General features: G+C 36.0%; 1 long non-coding RNA gene across 1 annotated transcript; it reads right to left on the reverse strand.

Annotated features, from left to right (window-relative positions):
- Positions 1–3,306: 3,306 nt before the first annotated feature.
- Positions 3,307–18,730, reverse strand: LOC125095464 (uncharacterized). The gene is made up of 3 exons (XR_007125904.1): positions 18,648–18,730; positions 16,057–16,439; positions 3,307–3,746 (listed from the first exon to the last, which is right to left on the reverse strand). It is a non-coding gene; the product is annotated as an uncharacterized LOC125095464 (long non-coding RNA).
- Positions 18,731–19,375: the final 645 nt, after the last annotated feature.

The raw sequence follows: 19,375 nt of genomic DNA on the forward strand, positions 1-19,375 counted from the left end.
CGTTCCCAGAGGTTCCCTGCTCACTGCCCTCTCTTCTGTAAATAGTTCTCTTATTAAACACCAAATTACTGAAGGTGGTGTGCCATTTGTTTCTGGCAGGACCTACCCAGATACCAGCACTTCTCTGTCAAACAGATTAGCAAGGTCTATCCCTCTACTCTTTATAGGAAACTACTTCATTTGATAATATTTCATCATCTTTACAGTTGCTTGTGGAGTGTAGCTGGTCTTATAGTAGATCTTGTCAGCCTCCTGTCCCTATCTCCTACCTCTTTTCTCTGGTTTCTCTCACTTTCATTCCCTAAAACTATACTTGTTCTCTTTGTTAGAGGACCATCCTCTCATGGCTGGATGGAAGTACCTAGAAATTTACATACCTCCACCTCTAACCCAGCAGCTACTAATTAGTGGTATGGTGGGATAAATACTTCGGATCCCTCATCCTACATAAGGGACAAATCTGAAATATGACCTACCCTGCAGGTTATATACCCAATATACCCTGTTGTTGCACAGAGCCATGGAATTTATCTTGATACCGTAAATTTGTTGGATTCCTCCCTTCCCCTCCTTTCTCTTCCCTCCTTTGTTCTAGGTTCCCACTCATCTATGTGTTTTTCCTGGATACATTTCCTAATAAATCACTTTCACATAAATCCTCACCTCAGGGTCTGCTGCAGGGCAACCCAGTCTAAGTCAGGAACCACAGGAGATGTACCAGAAAATAAAACTTCAAAAATATAAAATGATAGAAAAAAATAAGAATTCCTTTATAACCATTACAGGCCAATGGACATGTGTTTGAAAGAAATCCATTCACATATATTTTTTAACCAACAGTGATACAAAATAATAATTATTAGGATTGATAGAATTTTCTAAAGAGCACAGGAGAGAACTGATTCACTTTCTGTGACATCTTTTTAATGTTGAGATATTAAATTCTGAAAGCATGAGCTTTGATGAGATGTTATCCCTTACCTGAGTATGTATCACTATAAAGGATAAGGATAAAGCATTTGCTGGCTTTTCAAAGATCCACAGGGCTGGGAAGAGAGTTGTAGGTGCTCAGTGAACTAGTTACTCCTGGAAAGGTCTCCTGATTCTTTTTTTCCATACTCCAGGGCCTTCAGATCTGACTCATCCTTATCCGCTCCAGGGGACAACAGGCATCTTTGTAAAATCGGAGTATTAGAGGGACAGGAGACCAACAAGGCACAGTTCACAATTCTCTTATTTCAGCCTTTACTTTGATAAATAAGGGCACCAAGTTCCAACAGTGAAAGTGGTTTACATAATACCATTCAGCTGGTTCATGGAAGGGCAGGGACCTAGACTCATGTCTCCAAAGCTCTAGCTAAGTACATGTCCATTGCTGATACCATATATCTATCCACTTTTTTTTTATTTTAATTTTTGTAAGATTTATTTATTTAATTGACAGAGAGCACACAAGCAGGGGAGAAGCAGGCGCCCTGATGAACAGAGAGCCCTGCACCAGAGGGGCTAAATCCGGTGACCCTGGGATCATTACCTGAGCTGAAGGCAGATGGTTAACTGACTGAGCCACCCAGGCACCCCTATCTATCCACTTTTAAAATTACATCAGTATTTGGCTCACTTGGTTGTTAAGCACCCAACTTTTGATCTCAGCTTAGATCTTAATCTCAGGGCTATGAGTTCGAACCCCATGTTAGGCTCTATAGCCTACTTTAAAAAATTACATAAATATTCTTCAGGATTCTGAGAGAGATGCAGACTTTATATTTTACCACCTTTTGATTTTTTTCAATTGATTTTTTATAATATTGTCAGGAAGTTAATTGGTTTCCTTAATTTAATTATCAAAGTTGACTGAGGTTAATTATTTATAAAGGCATTAGAAAGTTTTCCCTTTTTATTATCAGCCTAACTTAAAAGTGAGGGACAGAGGAGTGTGGGTTACCCTCTCTTTCCTCCCAGAAGGTTGGCATTGTCATCAGCCCCACTCCAGGAAAAAGAGTCATGTGTCACCAGCAAACCAGCCACTTTGAGGAGAATGTTTAATATTCAAAGTCATGTTTTATAACCAAAATGTAAAACGTATATTCAAGTCAACAAAAGAAACAAAGTATTGAGGTAGTTTTTCTACTTATAGAGTCAGCAAAAAGATTATTTTCCCTGCTTTAATTTCTAAGCAGTTTGTTAGTTAGAATGAATTAATTGAAAGAATAATTACATTCTTAATACACTTCCAGAAGATAGTACTGATATAAATATCTTCTTCAAAAATGTAGTCCGATAAATCCAGGTACCTAAATTATTTCTGTTGGTAGGACATTGCTATATTTTTCAAAACCTAATAAGCAAACATACAATCTACAAATGAGTTCCCCTTGTGCACTGGCTTTGATTACGGTGAATATTGTGTTTGGCTCTGGTTTGTGTTTTGGATTATGTCTGGCTAGTTTTGACATATTTATAAAAGCCTCTCTAAGTTTACATGTACATCAGTGACTATAAGTTAAAAGTAAGAATATATAGTACATGGTGGTCTCTTTACAAACAAATCTTAATGATAAAGTTAAAAAAATCTTACAAATATACCTTTATTAAAGGTATCAGATTGTGTTTGTGGTTTTGATCCGTTTGAATAGCATACATATTCTAAATACAGACTTTTAATTATTTTATAAAGCTTCCTTTCCAAGATACGAGGCCATTGTTAATAGGAGATTTTTAATCATTTACAAATTAAAGTGCAAAAATGTTACACTGTCATGTGATAAACCTACACATTGTATTTCTGTAAAACTTGCTTCTGTCTATGCCCAACACTAACATTGTTTGTCGGAGGAAATTATGGAGGAATAATTATCTTTTGAAAAAAAAAAACTATACATGTAAGCAAAATAACACCACTTAGAATGTAATCACCTCATAATTAAAGCCATTTTGCAGAAATTTAGTTCATATGTATGTTGTTTTTGTTATACGCAGACACAAAATTATCTTTGAAACAGAACCTTTATTAGGCTTCTCCAACATTAATAACCCCGATGACGGAGGCCTGAGCTAATGTGAGAGTTCAAACCCAAATCCACTGCTCACCAGAAGTATGACCTCAGGCAAAGTAATTAACACCTTTGAGCCTAGTTTTCTCATCTACCAAAGGGGGATGTTAACAGTAGTAATTACTTCCCAGCAATGCTATTGATTAAAATAAGTCAATTTACAGAAATACTTAGAAGAATGCCTGGCAGAATTACATTATATACATTATTATTGTTATTACTATTATTCCCACTGCATCATAACTGCTTAATAAAAATTTTTGGAATTAAATGCCCCTCCACAATAAAATAATATGTAGCAGCCCTGATCAGATAATATTACCCAAAATATTCTCACATTTGATAAATATTACATTCTAAGACAGTAAGTTCAGAAACTGTTCCAGAGGCTGGTGTTCACAAAGCAATTTGTTTATGCAGTAGTATCTGAGGGGATCTGAGAACCCCACATTTGTAGGAACAGTCATTCCTACAAACGCTGCCTTAGTGCTTAAAGCCCACTCAATATGACTGCATAAACCATTGAAAGTCCTTTTTAAAAGACAAATATTGGGGTGCCCGGATGATTTCAGTTGAGGTTATGATCTCGCAGTCATGGGATTGAGCCCCCACATCAGGCTCTGCGCTCAGTGCAGTGGAGTCTGCCTCAGATTCTCTCCTCTTCTCCTGGCAGCTTGTGCTCTCTCTGTCTCTCTGAAATAAATAAATCAATAGATAGATAGATAGATAGATAGATAGATAGATATCTTTTTAAAAAAGAAAGATAAATGTTTAAGAGGTGATTTAGTTAAAACATAGTTAACCACTTAGAACAAAGTGAGAATTAAAATGCAACATACTGAGAGTTTAGCCGTAGTTTAGTAGATTAGGCAACTAGTTAGAAATATTCTGTGGGGTTATAGCAGAGAAAGAGCAAAGAAGCTAACCAGAGAGTGCTGGAAGGGCTCTCTGATAAGGTAGGAGGAATAAATTGCCTACTAATTATTTTGTTCAGAGGCTAGTACACCTCTGTCATCTCAGAATGCCATCAATACTATTTTAAAACAAGAATTTTCAACCTCAGGATGTAGGTGGTAGTGCGTCTAGCTTTTGAAGTCACTGACAAAAAGATCTGATAATGTTCCATGTTATGACACTTCCATTATCCCACAAAATACTTTCTGGCTTTAAAAGAAAAAAAAAAGGTATTTCCATGCTTCAAAGGAAAATCTTGTCCCCACCTAACACTGACGGTTTCATTTGTACTATGTGCAGAGTACAAATTGCAGCTCAGGAGTTAGTGTGGCTCAGTCGGTGACACAATTAGAGAGCCCGACACTGGGTTACCAGGGCAGACAGTGCTGCTATGTAACCTTGACCTCTTACATTCAAAGGTGGGGAACGAACTGAGGAACAACTGGTGTGCTATGAGAAGCAAATGACGCTGGTTTTTCGTACACACTTAGGAATGAATTCCAGAAAGTCCACAGTGCTATAGTATTACTTTGAGTTTCATGGTCTGGGTTACTACGCTCAAGCGTGTGTTAAAACAGGAACTGTTACAGTTATAGATTTATAGATTTATAGTAACCAATGGATACCTCTACTAATTAGCAATTATATAAATTTGGGGCAGTGGATCTATATAAAACATTCTTCTCTTTCCTTCTCAAGATCCGATGAGACAGACACAGGAGTCAGACTGACAGAGACTAAAGTGCCAGCTCTCTTACTTCTAAAAGCTAGCTTAGAAGACACAAGGCAGGTGTGTCGACAGGTGCTTGCTAACACTCATGCGAATTTGCCTTTCATACCTCCCAAGCCCAAGATGTGGCCAGAAGCAAAGGCAACTCCACTATTCATGGGATAGAGCCCACTAGAATGTAGTTTCTCTACGGGTAGGCAGTCCACCCCCAGAAAATGAGAAAAGATAAGCGAAACACTTCAGTTCTTTCTTCTTCAGTAGTGAATTAAACTCAATCCTTTTCATATGGTGAGAGTTCAGGGAACTCATGTCCAGCATGTGGCTTTCAGCTAGAAATATCCCCTAGAGGACTTAGGGAAAGGCATGTGGCTGCTCGTGGCATTTAGCAGGTGAGGGCCAGAGTTGCTAGCCATCCTGTGTAGCACACAGCAGTGCCAACCAGTGAGTTATCCTGCCTAAAACCCAGTAGCACTCCTGTTGAAACTCTCTGCTGGGAACGCTTCCGCAGGGAAAGGGAGCAAGGAATTAGTCACCACAGCTTTGTGAGTAGGCGTATGTGCATGCCCACGTACATCTGCACCTATGGGACTGTAGCGAAATTCCTGTGAACGGTTCTTTTCTTAATGAAGGTATAAATTACAGTCAGCAATCATCATCCTCTCTAAAGGTCAGTTCTGAGACTTAACCATCACCAGGATATAGAAGAACGTTATCACCTCCAGAAATTCCTCCTTGCCTTTTGCAGCCAACCCCTCCTGCCCCAAGCCCCTGGCAGCTACAGATTGATCTGTGCCCTGCTCCCATAATTTGCCTTTTCCACACTGTCCTATAGATGGAAGCACATTTTCAAATCTGGCCTCTTGCACTTAGCATAGCACATGTGAGATTCATTCACGTTGCTGGGTATACCAGTGGTCCGTTCCTTTTGGGTTTTTAGCAATATTCCTTTGTGTGGTTGAGCCAGTTTGCCTATCCATTCCACAGTGGAGGAGCATTTTGTGTGAAATTTTAACCTTTAGAAGTTGAGGTTGCGGGTAAAATAAATACCTTTTATAAAAGTCAGGTCCAAACATGAACTTGCTGCACCTCTTCTACTGTTCTCTACCAACTCCTCCAGAAAGCCGTTCTGATTCAGTGAACCCAAACGTATCATACATGTTACTGCCACATTATTTACTATATTGTAATAGCTTCTCCTATAGACTTTAAACTCACTGGCGTAGGAGTGGTGTCTCATTTAATATTTCTATCCAAAGCACAAGCAGAATTGGAGGATATAGGCTATTAATATTTGTTGAATAAATGTTTGAACAAATGAATGACAGATAAACATAAGTTTTATATGTGATATATCATCAAAAATTATTTTAGTAACATATCAGCTAACAATTAAAATATTTTGTTGTCAGATTGCATTGAAAGCAGAAAATTTGAAACCACATGATCTTCAAAATGATTTGTTGTTTATACATTAGAATTTAATTTTTTAATGTTGAAGCATACCAGAAAAGCTTTACTCAAACTTAACAAGGAACTATTACTTGTGACTACAAATTTTTCTTTTTTCTTTTTTTTTTTTAACCTTTATTGGAGTCCCGTGAGCTTCCCACTACATCATCAAACCTAGCGGTGGTCTTAGGGACTCTTAATATACCTGGCATACTCAGAAAGGGATGGAAAATTTTTAAAAAATAGTTCATTTCAATACATGTTTTCTAATATATTTTTTATAATTTTCATCATATCAGTTAAGTATATTTCCACATAAACCTTGAACCTGGCCTATTGTGATTACCTATGGAAAATATTCACAATATAACCCAACTGCCCAAATCTGACTCGCCTTCTCTAAGAAATAAATCACTTTATAATATCAACTACTGAAGGTTTGTCTCCTGAAGGTTTTTCTCATCAGGATTAAACTGATAGAGGGACTTCTGGGTGGCTCAGTCAGTTAAGCATCTGACTTCTGCTTGGGTCCTGGATCAGGTTCCCTGCTTAGCAGGGTGTCTGTTTCTCCCTCTCCCTCTGTGCTTTCCTCTCCCCTCACTCATGCTCGCTTGCTCTCTCTCTCTCTCTCTCTCAAGTAAATAGATAAATAAACTTAAAAAAAAAAGATTAAAGTAATAAAGATCAAAATACATTCTACTCACATAATTTTAGAAAATGAGTAGATGATATAGTTTCTCTTTATTTTGTAATAAAATATACATGAATAGGCTATAAATAGCTAAAGTTAAAAAGCTATTTATAAGATGGAGAAGATAAGTCAGAGTATTCTTTTAAAAATGTTCATGTGCAGGGGCGCCTGGCTTGCTCAGTCAGTTAAGCACGCAACTCTTCACCTCTTCATGAGTTAGCTCGTCATGAGTTCAAGCTCCATATTGAGCATGGAGTCTGCTTACAATTTTAAAAAATACACTAAAAAAAAACCATGTGTAGGTATTAAAGTCCCACATTTAACTTTGTAGTAGTTAGATAGCAAGTAACAAAATCAGAAACTAAATTAACTGTGTATATCATGATCAAACTTTTTAAAAAAAAATCAATGAAATACAAAGACATATACCATCAAAATTAATACATCCTTGAGCTAGTATATAATTTTAGACTGTCTATAGGTGGCAAAGAATATTAAATATTGTATAAGGTGAGACAAAGTAAGGGTTAGCTATAATTGGAATAACTATTTCATAATATGGCTTATTTTTTATCTCAGAGAAATCATAACAAAATCATAGCCTTGGACTTTTAGTCTTAAAAATTTTGGTAGCTCTTGCAAATATCTCAGAGTTTAAAAGTCAGTGTCAATAATCTATTTTGCTTTGGTTCTTTGAAGGTAATTTTTTTAAAACTCTCCAAGGATGAATATTGAGAATAGTGGAAAGGGAATGGCTTATTTTTATATACATAGCAAAAACATTTTTCTTGCTCATCATTTTTTTACTAATATTTACTTAGGTATGCTTTTATGAGCATCTCCTTCAGAAGTAGTACATTTTTCATTATAATAGGGGGTAAACCAAACCAATCCAAACCAAACAAAAAAACACAAAAACCTTTGGACAAATGTGGCCATTAGTCCCGGAGTGGAATTCTACGAACCACCTGAGTTCAGAAGATCCCACAATGCTCCCATACTGACCCAAATACCCTGCTTTCTAATGCTGTGCTATATGATTAAGAGAAGACAGATGAGGAGGGAAAGATGGAAATCCCTAAGGGTTTTTGTGCTTTGTCCATTAGGAGAGCTTCCATAGCAGGATCCAAAGAGGTCTAAAGTTCCATTTAGATTTGGGATATGAAGGGATGGTTAATTTTGATAAAATGCAAGAAGGGTTATTATGAAAGCATCACAGACTAATTTTAGGAAGGAGTTCATATGAAAGTAGAAGATCTGAAAAATGTCCATTAAAAACACCTGAGCTCTCTTAACCTTTGGAAAGTTTTTGCATATTCCCAGATTATGTGTGTCGCAGTTTGAAGACCACTGGTGACAGGTGCTTTCCTAAATATCCCAAAGACTCTTTTTAACTTAACTCCAATACTCCAGTTGCAAGTAGGACTATATTGCTGACTAGATCTGCTGTAGATAATACAGGATAAACTTAGAAGCTGAGGGTTCTGTTTACCTCTAGTTCCTGGGCCTTCTTTCTAATAGTTTCTATGTTTCTCTGTAGGATTCCACACCACTTTACCCTCAATTTGATGGCCATTTTTAACTGTGTCTTGTCAGCCTACATAGCAGTTCTGTTGACCTACTGATGACCGTAATGTGATTTACACTGTCCAAGAGACATAGTGTTAGCAGATATAAAATCTCTAATAGCAAAAATATATACCCCCAACATTAATGCAGCAATCTGGTTTTAAATCTTACTGTGAATAGCATTATAATGCATGCAAATAACATTTCTATCACTGAAAAAAGTGAGATTTTTGGTTTCTTTTGTTGAAACCTATGTTCTTTTATAGAAGAATCCATGGGACTTAAAAGATAAGTTGAAAAAGAAGAAAAAAAATAACAAGTTGAGAATTACTGGTTTAAGAAATAGAAAATCAGCTAGGCAATGACTAGCCCCATGTTCCCTTTCACGTAATCTCTGGTCAGTGATTGTTGAATTTTGAACCATGAATTCCTATAATTAATAATTGTCTCAAACTAAAAATGAAGTGTATTATCCTTGATATATTTATCTTTTTTAAGATTTTGTTTATTTGAGAGGGAGAGAGAGTAGACAGAGCATGAGCAGGGTTGGAGGGGCAGGGAGAGAAGCAGGCTCTCCACTGAGTAGGGAACCCGACATAGGGCGCTATCCCAGGAACCTGGGTTTGTGACCTGAGCCAAAGGCAGATGCTTAACCAACTGAGCTACGCCGGTGCCCCTATCCTTAATATATTTCTAATAAAGCTTTTTCTACTTGTGTAATAATAAGGCTATCCAATCATCTAGTATGCAGAATTAGTATTGTCACTCTCTGTAAAGTGGTTAAAGTAGTAAAATGAATTAGAACTGAGATTACACAGAGATATACATCCAGAAATAAAACCCAAGACAACTTTTGATTCAGTAATCTGTTGGCCCATCAAACCACATTTTTTATAGTTAATAATTATGATTTCCCTCTCTTACATTTTTTATGCTCTTTGAACCATCAGTCTTTCAAAAGGATAATTTGGAACATATTTCAAAAATTGGCCTTTACTTTGTTTCACATATGGGATATTTTCAGCACACCCAGCAGTGAAAGAAGAAAGAAGGAAAAAGAGAGAGACAGAAAGGTGAGAGGAAAATAAAACAGGATGACTGTGAAAACCTGGACACAGAAGAACAACATGATGAATAAATTATTACATATAAAAATAATCCATTCTTCCTGTTAAGAGAAAGAAAAGCAGAATCATCATTGTTTATAACATCCTCATATTAAGTCATCATATCTCTGCTATAGAAGGTTCAATGTACTAACAAACCTATCCACATCAAACAGTAAAGTCAGCACCAACTGACATAGAAGTGAGAATAAATGAATCTCTGATAGATTACTTAGAGTCTAGAAAAACAACTTTCTACTTAAATTTATATTTATAATTTGTTAGTGACCCAATTCAGCCTATTCAAAAGAAATTTTTCTAATGTGTATCTATAATTCAAATATAAAGCAAAAGAATCTGACATAAACTATGCAGTCTGTTGCCATTTTTTTTTTAATTTCTTTTGCTTTATTAAGCACATACTTATCTAGCTCTTTAGAAACCAATTCTTTATCCAGGATGGCAGTTTCAGGAATTATGTATAAAGTTTCTGCATATTATTTGCTTAAAATTTCAACTGGACTATTTTACAGTTTCTAAAGGATAATTCAGACCAATCTCATACACAATAATGTGCACTTTTTCAAAAGGACTGATTTTTATATGCTTGACCAATTTCTCACAGCTATCTCAATCACTATAAATAAATAGTAAGAAGTTACATTAAGCATCTATATTCTATCTATAAGGTCAAATGAAAATATTAGGGAAACCTTGCAGCCTATGAAAAAGTTGGGAAATCCGTCCGAAGAAAAGTTGGTCAATTTACTTGAACTTCTTTTTCTTTCAAATATCCAATAGAGTCAACACATCGTGGTTATACGGACATTAAATAAGCTGAGAAAAACCTCCAAATATTTGAAATTCACATTTTTCCTCAGCCCTAAATTCCTCTGAGAATTGTACTCAACTCGCAAATGCTTGGGAATGCAGCTCCTAATTCCCCCAAAGAGAAGTTTCTTTCCATTTTGATTTTCTCAGCCACAAACTAATCAGTCTTAATTGCTCCCAGCTGTGATTTCCTCTCTCAGGGGTTGCTTCCTGCTGGTACCCAAGTAGTACAGAATCATGCAGTTTTGTTAAACTCCAATAAATACATGGGAGCTTTGTAGAATCTAATTTACTATACAAGAGTTCAAGCACTGTAACTATCAAGTAAACTTTCACTCAACTTTGAAAACTGATCACATAATGAAGAGCACTCTTTTTCAAAGAGGTGACGAGGTATTGAGCAATTGGAAGTTATATTTTTACCATTAGGGATTGCAATAATTTGTATTTGTAATGGGCGTATGCGTGTGTATAGTGTACATATAAATTGATATATATGTTTGTATATATGTGTATATATATACATGCATATTAAATTACTTGTGTTATATACAGAACATTTTTCTTGTATATTTGGAATTTTTAATTATTGTTTTGCAAAAAGAGACTTATATTCAATACTACATTCTGTCTGGAAACAAAACACTATGGTAACACTAAGGAAGTAAATTAAAATAGGAAATGTTGCCACATTAAAGTCTTAATAAAATTAAATAATTGGGTGTCCCTTATATCTTTTACTATTTAATCTGAAAAACTGAGGAAAAAAGGATTATAAAATCTTTTTCAAAAATTGTAATCCTGGTTATAAGAAAAGCACTGAAAAATGGTATCACCTGAAAATATCAAGATTTGATGATTTTTGGTTTACTAATGGTACAAACTCAACCATCATTTTTAATGAATCAATCTCTATTAATTAATTTCATACAAAGAGAGAAAAAACAAAGCAACAAAAAAGAAAAAGATTAGAATAAATTAACCACATCTGAAAGTGATTTAAGAAGTGACTGTGGGCTTTTTTATTAAAACCAGTGAATCTGAAGTTTCAATTAATGAACCACAATTCATGGCTATTAGCTTGACTAATAAACTTTGTTACTAGGTAGAAAACTGAGGGTAATGAAGACAAAGTATCGAAGCTTGAGAACAGGTTGCCATTGGCAGAAATTGAGCAAGTTTAAAAAGACTAAATGAGAAAGTTTACAAAACAACATTAAGGAAACCACAAAATAATTGTTCTTTTGCATCTATGGTCCTAATGAACTCACTTCGTATTACAATATAGCAAGATTTATTTGTGCTTAAAAGAGTACATACATATCATCCACATGCTGTAATACACACACAGTGCTCTATAAGGTACCATAGAATTTTATCATTTAATGAGAAAAAATTATTAAAACATTTACACATTTTCAGAATTCAGAATTATACAGAGAATTTCTTAGTGTTATTTTTATTTCTGAAAGTAATTTTATAAGTAGCAGTTTATCATTCATGGCTAAACATGTACCATATTTATGCTAATCTCCATGCTCTGAAAACCTACTGTTTAGACAGAAATCAAATCTAGAAAATCTAAACTAAGAGAAGGATTAATTCATGCCATATTAATGCTTCCACAAAGAACAATTTAAAATGGCAGCCAAAATACAAAAATCCTTCATTTAAATCCTTATATTACTGTAGAAGCAATAAAAACTAGCAACTAATAAGTTGGATATGGGAGGACCACAAAAAGGTGAGCTGATGATTGGCAGCCATTTTGGGGGCAGTTCTTTTTTTTTTTTTCCAGGAGCACCAGGAAGAGAGGAAGAATCTGGCTTAGCATAGGCAGAGAACTGCTATGGAAGAACAAAACCACTGGAGTGTTCAGTAGTTGCATAGCACTGGATAAACAAGATTGTAGAGGTGAGCAGCCTCAGATAGCCTGTTTCCTCCAAAGACACATGGGATAATTCTAAGACAGGAAAGAAACAAAATAGCTAAGCCAAAAACTTCTGAAAAGTAAAGCAGACTATTCCATAGTACTATGGTGCTGAAAGGAAAAGACGGTCCAGATGAAGTGGTTCCAGTGATCGTAATTTTTTTTCAGTTGACAGTGTTGGAAGGAGTGGTGCTTTATTGATCCACAGCTGTATTTTCGTTTTGGGGTTTTGAGGGGTTTTTTTGTTTTTGTTTTTTGTTTTCCTTCTAATGGGGAATGTAGGGGAATGAGAATTCATTCTTATTCCTGGCAAAGGAGTGAGGTTCAGAGAAATCAGTAGAGACTTTAGTGGTCACATAGGGTAAATATGACAAAATTGAAGACTTGAGGGTTTCTCCTTTAAGACATTTGCTGAATTCTTAAGGTGCCTGAAGAAGAAAGCTAATGAGTGATGTCAAGGAATTTTCTTCATTTGCTCATTGCAAAGGACAGAAAATCCTCCAAGGATGGTGATCCCAATGAACAATTTGAAAAATTGTTCAGTGGAAATATTGGAAATACAGAGTTAAAAGCAAAGAACAAACCAGGGGTAGATGGAATTTATCCAAAATTGACTCACCTTAGAAAATGGAAAATCTAGGTGCCAAGCCCCCTTTTATAGAGGTAATAGTGATGCTTCACCCCATAGGAAGTAATTTCACCGGGTACCTCCATGGTTTTTTAATTCACAATGTGTGCCATCCAATCAAAATCATTGTGCACCAGTTAGCTAACACATTCCTATTGATGGAAATGTAGATTGGTACAACCATTTTGGAAGACTATTCAGAACAGTGTATATAAGCTAAGTATATGCACATCATATGACCCTGCAGTTTCATTCCCAGTTACATGAAGAACAAAATTCTGTACAAATGCTTATCAAAACACATAGGCTATGTTCACAGCAGCACTAGTCCTAGCAGACCCAAGATGGAGAAAAAAATCCATCATCACTAGATAAATTGTACTATATTCATGCTGTAGATTACTATAGGCTAATAAGAAATTAATAAACTGTAACTACATACAATAGTAATAAATCTCACAGATAAAATATTAAATAAAAAAGAAATAGACAAAAAAGAAGTGTAGTATATGATTCCATGCATATAAAGTTCAAAATCAGACAAAACTAAGCTATGTTAGTCTTGAAGGTGTATGGACTAAAGGGGGGAATGGGGAGGGAGGCTTCCAGGATGTTGGTAATGTTCTCTTTCTTGGTCTGGGCTCTGGTGTCACAGATGTGTTCACTGTGTGGAAATTTTTAGAGTTCTATATTTACAATTAGTCCTCTTCAGTATCTATGTGTATTTCACTAAAATGCTAACCAAAAAAAAAAAAAAAGAAAAGAAAAAAAGAAAAAAAGAAAGAATTCTTAGTTTGTGCTTAATATACCTATCTCTATATATTTAAATCTGCATATATCTGAAACTCTCTTTGGAGGTTGTTTAAATTGATGGCCTTTGGAAAGGCTCTCGAGCTTATCACTGTATATGGCCCAAAAGAAAAAAAATTAAAGCAAGGGAGAAAAAGAGTGGCTCAAAATACCAGGTAAAGGGGGCATCCTTAGCAAGTTTTCTTCTGCTGTTGTCACTCCTGCCTCACTGAGGTGAGGTTTGAATGTGGTGGTTTTGAATGGGGAAGTATTTTTAAGGAAGTTTTCTATTCAGCCTTTGTTTTACATCAGACAAATCTTGGACTGAAATTTAAGATGAATATTTCATATAAAATTAAGATACATATCTCAGATTTAAGCATCATCCAAAGATAGTTTCAGATATATTCTTTGTACCCCAACGTTAACCATTTTTACAACTATAGTCGCTCTCCCATTAGGAGTCCTGATATGAGGGATGCATCTCACATATGATCAGAGTTTCTCCTAGTTGTTCTGAAGCCATTTCGTTTTCGAGTTCTCAATTCTTGCAACGCATAAACTGGTATAATTCTTTGATCCATATTTATGCTCCTGCTGATTTCCACATTTTGGGTGATTTTTGTTTGTTTCCATCTTGGAAAATAAGGAAGTGAGGCCCAAGGTCTCCAGGAGTAGAGGTGGTGATTAGTTAAGGAGGACAGTGCCATCAGTTACATAGTCTTTTATTTTTATCTCAGCCATTTTCATCTCAAAGCCCACAGTATTGCTGACCTGCTGGGTTTAGGAGTATTAATGCACAGCTTCATTATATACTTTTAGAATGGAAAACTTTTACCATACCTGACATTCATCCTTACCTATTCATTCTGGCCTCACCTGCCAGACTCCTTTTTCATTCATGGTAACTCTCAGTCAGGAACCTTCATGTCCATCCTTGACTCCAGGTATAGCAGTCTGTCCATCTTTTTCTACATATATGAATCCCAACTATATAGAGAGTCAAAGTCTTTCTCAAGGGGCTGTGGATCCCCTATTAATCAAGGAATGTTCCTGAATAGGTTATGAATTAGGACATTTCTTTGCCAAATGTCAAAAGATTACTGTCTGTACTCCTAGGTATATCAAAGTCTAAATTATGTACTTTCCGAGATACCGAAGTGTGGAAATCAAAGGACAGGCAAAGGGATAAATCAGTGCAGACTGTTGGAAGAACAGCATCTTAAATTTCAATCCAAGACTAGCTTGACCTAAAACAAAGGCTGAATAGACAGTCCTTGCAAAGGCACTTTCCTAACCGACACCTCCGTATTCAAACTTCAGCTCACTCAGGTGTGAGTGATAGAAGAGGAAAACTTGCTAGGGATGCCCCCTTTGCCCAGCTTTTTTACACCATTCCTTCCTTCACTTGCTTTTATTTTCTCCTATTTGGCTAGCTATAGGGATCAGCATAAGAATTCTTCCAAAAGGCATCCATTTTAATTGCAACCAGTAATAAGAAAGAAAACTAAGAAATATTGAAAATCACTCACATTTGCCTACTTCAAGCTTCCTTTCCTACATCTGTAAGACTGGACTGTTTCGGTTCATCTAAGATATTGAATTGGCTCCAGCAAATTGCATTCATTATTTACTTCAGCTTCAGTTTTGGGAAAACACTGTATGTTCATGATAGGTCGAGTTCTGGAGTAACAGAAAAGCTCCAAATCTCAGTGGCTTAAGAAAGTTTTATTCCTCAAAATAAGTTGGCAATGAGCCTGGCCCATGCTTCAGGGAATCTGTCTCCTGTGCAATGGCTGAACATCACACATCCATATCAGTATTTGCTTCCATGACCACTGGCAAGGGTGAAAGAGCTGAAAAGTCTCAAAATGAAAGGATTCATTCTGGAAAAGACATGGATCATTTCTGCTCATATTTCATTAGGAAAGTAGGTCAAAGGCCACATGTAACCTTAAGAGGGCAGAAAAGTGTCATCTCTAAAAGTGTCATCTCTCCCTGCAATCCTGTCCAAACAGAAGGTAAACATTAATTATTGGTTACATAATTTTTCTTTAAGTTGCAGTCATATAATCTAGACCAAGTCTTAATTTTCAAATAATATAATGGAGGAAAAATAATTAAATGTGAAGAAAATGAACACCAGATAAGGAAGAGAAAAAGGATTTTACTTATTAGTGAATCAGTTTGGCGTGCCTTCATAAAACACTGACTTGAGAAGAATTCTCAGGTCAACCTTAGCTCAGTAGGAAAGAGTGATTTAACAGATAGGTGATACCAACTATGAGCACAAGAATGAGGAATACTGCTTTGTATACTGACTTACCGATCCCAATTCCAGTCTTCTTTTTGCATCCATACCTTTGTGTGGCCTAAAGGAAGACAGAGCGGACTTCTCCATTGCTTGACTTGGGGTCGGCTTGGAACCCATTTTGACCAATGGCATGTAGGTAGAAGTACGTAATTTCTGAGCCAAGAACTTAATATCCTCCTGTGTTTCCACTTGCTCTCTAAAATTTTTGCCATTCTTATGAGAAGAACATACCTCAGGTGGTACTCTAGTCCCAGGAGCAGGATAACAGCTAAAAGAACTGTCGTGTTCTCCACAGCCTGGAACAGAGCTGCCCCAGGCATCCCATGGACCGGCACAGAGTGAAAGGCAAAACCACAAAGCTGAACTCAGTGTGCATCAGCTGAGCTTCCACCAACCTTTAAAGAGGCATGAACAGTTACAAATGATTATTGTTTTAAGCCATGGAATTTCTAGGCAATATGTTATGCAATAAGAATTAATCAGTATGTGCTACATGTGCCAGACACTGGCCACTCATAAAGGATAGTGGATGAAAAAACAAAACAAACATAATCTAGAAAACAAAAAGGATGGGAGACTGTTACACAAGAGAAAGGATTCTTGAGAATTAGAAAAAAAATAAGAATAAGGATATTTATATGACTACTTTTTAAACAGTCAAGATACATGAACTGTGTTCTGATGTTTGACTATATTTACATGAAAAATAGTGACAAAAATTAACATTTTTATGTAGGAACTGATATTATTTTAAAATCAGAAAAATACAAGTTAAACTGGAACAGTGTCCAACAATATACATTAGTGGCCCTTAATAATTAGTCTCTAAAATTATAAACTTGAACATGATGTCTATTATAAAATCCTATTGTATTAGAATTAAAGGGATGTCTGAGTTTGAAGGAGGTGATTTTTCAGAAAACAAAAGTAAGCATTATTTCAAACGGTAAAACCATATAATTTAGTGACTACGTAAAGCATATAAATATGTAGATAGTTTTTTCATGGTAAATTTCAGAATGGCAATTTTTCAGATGAGGTAAAATATTTAAGAAGGCTAATTTGAAATACCTACTGAAATATCAGGAGAGAAGCCAGACCCCAACAAATATAGGAGCGAATATTGATTTGGCTGGAGTACACATCCAACCCAGATTTTTCATATTTTCATTAATATGCAAGTGTGAAAGCAAATAAAAAGAATAGTGAGAGGGCCAGGAGTATGTAGGGATCAATAGTTGAAGTTCTTAGAGTAGTCCCAGGCTGATTTTCTGTCACTGATGTTACTGAGACTCGAGTTCAAGGATTCCCACCTTCACTTGCATGAGAACCACTTGGGAAGCCTTTTAAAATACAGGTTCCCAGGCCAACCTCAGATTCCATTGGTCTGATATGGTTTTTTTTTTTTTTAAAGATCTCAATGCCATTTTAAAGTGTAACCAGGGTAAATAATAAGAACTTTGACCTATTCCAAGTATATGTAGGTCGATTAATGATTAATTACAGTTAGCAACTCTCCAGTCCCAGGCTATTCCCAGTCTTATTGCATTCAAACTGATTGGGTTTCCAAACCTGGTGGGCACCTGGGTGGCTCACTTGGTTAAGTGTCTGCCTTGGGTGCTGGGATCACATCCCACATCAGGTTCCCTGCTCTGCCTGCTTCTCCCTCTCTCTTCGTCATGAATAAATAAATAAAATCTTCAAAAAAAAAAAAAACACCTGAAGAAACTATCATGCTATTAAATACTGACAAAATAGTACAGTGATATTTTGTGTCTCACAGTAGTTTAAGTCAATTACGTAACAAATAAAGGCAGAAGATTACTACCTCATCCCCAAAACTGTGTGCTATATCTATAGAAATGATTTTTGCAAAAAGTGCTAGTTTCCAAAGATATGAAGCAGAGTACCTGTATAGTTCCAGCATTATGCTATGGAAGGGACTGAACAACAGAGGTCTTAAATGTTACAGGTTCAACTTCTGGAAAATAGAATACATTTTAAATATAGATAATATAATATTAATATTAAATTTACAGGTGATTTATAAAAGTCACAGAAAAAAATATTAGCTGAATATTGATGAAAGTCTAGGATTAGGGGTTGGGTACGTGAAATACAAAAAGGCACAAAACTGACCCTTTCAGCAAAAGAAGGAAGGAAGGGAAGAAGGAAGAAAGGAAGGAAAAAAAAATGAGAGAGGTAGGGAGGGAAGAAGAGAGAACAAAAAGGAAAATATTTTTTTTCCTTTCAATTTTGGAGAAAATTTAAGCAAGTAAAAACAAACCATTTGAAATTTACTGTTTGCCAACCTTGCTACTTGATTGAAGTGATTACATTAGAAAACTCTTTTTGGAGTTATTTTCTGTAAATAAATAGTTGTGTTTGCAACTATAGAACATTTCTAATACTCTTTCATTTACATGTAACCTGAAAATGGGAAGTACAACACAGGTAGTAAAACCCTGAGTAGCGTTAGCGAGAAAAAAGAAGTTGAGCAGTAAGCACTGTGCTTCTTCGTGTTTCTCTTCCAAAGGGCAGTCTTGATTATAACTCTCTGCAGATTTGGAACTTACTCATCTGAATAAAGGGAGGAAACTTACCAGCCTCTTCTGGCCACAGCTGGGCAGGTAATAGAATGCGCTGGAAGCAGGAAACATGAGCAGAAGGAGCCAGAGTTTCCTGCCAGGCCAACAGAGAGGAGAGGGAAGGAGACTAAAGAAAATGGTAACAGAAGCTTTTTCTAACGCCAGGCATGTTAAGAAAGCCTTTGTTATAAAACACAAGCATTGATTTCCTGTTTCCATAACTTGTGATTGGTGAGTTATTTTTACATTTATCTTAATGAGGTTACACCCTGCTCTGAGATTTCATAAGCCATTTTCCTGTCTATGAAACAAATACTCTTCTCTCCAATTCCACTTCTTTGTTGACCTTGGGGAAACTGAACCAGAGAATGGTGTGGGTTACACATTAACCTACGGGTCTAAGATTGTATGGGGAGAAGGAGCAACCAGGCTTTGTTAAAGCTGCGGAATTACTTGCCTGTAAGACTTGGCTCAGTGTTATTTACAAACTTGTATTTGCACCTTGAAAGTTACAGTTCCTAAATTGTGGAGGAAAAGTTCTCAAAACAAAAAAATAAAAAGTGTAAATAGGTATTTGGCCTTGCACAGTGCCTTTCAAATCAATTGTGACCCAAATCTTGTGTGGGTGAATAAAAATTAATGGGACATGATTCATTGTGGGCATCAAATATTCAAATTAATAAAGAGCATAGCCAAGTAGACACAATTATTTTATTCTTCGGCTATTACCTGCGTGCTGCAGT

This window comes from Lutra lutra, chromosome 3 (assembly GCF_902655055.1).
Source record: "Lutra lutra chromosome 3, mLutLut1.2, whole genome shotgun sequence".
Classification (NCBI taxonomy): domain Eukaryota; kingdom Metazoa; phylum Chordata; class Mammalia; order Carnivora; family Mustelidae; genus Lutra; species Lutra lutra.